We start from the raw sequence: 979 nt of genomic DNA, 5'->3' as shown, positions 1-979 counted from the left end.
GTTAAAATTGAAATTTTGACTTGACTTGTGAGAAACAACTAATTTTGAAAAATTTTTGACCAAGTCAACCCAAAATTTCAAAATTTTGGAGGAAAATAAGGAAAAGATATTTTTTTGATTTTTGAATTTTTAATTATGAGAGAGAAAAACAACAAAAATACTCAATGCATGAAATTTTTAGATCAAAACAATGAATGCATGCAAGAATGCTATGAATGTCAAGATGAACACCAAAAACTCTTTTGAAGATCATGATGAACATCAAGAAAACATCAAGAACACTTTGAAGATCATGATGAACATCAAGAACATAATTTTGGAAAAATTTTTGATGCAAAGAAAACATGCAAGACACCAAACTTAGAAATTTTTAATGCATGAAAAATATGAATGCAAAAGTGCACATGAAAAACAACAAACAGCACAAAACAAGAAATCATCAAGATCAAATAAGAAGACTTGTCAAGAACAACTTGAAGATCATGAAGAACACTATGAATGCATGAGATTTTCGAAAAAAAGCAAGAAAAATTTTAAAAGCATGCAATTGACACCAAACTTAAAAATTAACACAAGACTCAAACAAGAAACACAAAATATTTTTGGTTTTTATGATTTTATGAATTTTTTGTATTTTTATTAATTTTTTTCGAAAAACATTTTTGGAAAAACGAAAAAGAAAAGAAAAAATTTTGAAAAAGTTTTTTAAAAGAAAATTACCTAATCTGAGCAACAAGATGAACCGTCAGTTGTCCATACTCGAACAATCCCCGGCAACGGCGCCAAAAACTTGGTGGACGAAATTGTGATCACTATTCTTTAAGTTGTACCTTTATGGAATTTGAAATTGGCACGAGTGGACACAACTCCGTTCAACTAACCAGCAAGTGTACTGGGTCGTCCAAGTAATAAACCTTACGTGAGTAAGGGTCGATCCCACAGAGATTGTTGGTATGAAGCAAGCTATGGTCACCTTGTA

Source organism: Arachis duranensis, chromosome 6, assembly GCF_000817695.3.
Source record: "Arachis duranensis cultivar V14167 chromosome 6, aradu.V14167.gnm2.J7QH, whole genome shotgun sequence".
Lineage (NCBI taxonomy): Eukaryota > Viridiplantae > Streptophyta > Magnoliopsida > Fabales > Fabaceae > Arachis > Arachis duranensis.
The sequence above is the reverse complement of the archived record's forward strand: the minus strand, read 5'-3'. Positions refer to the sequence as shown.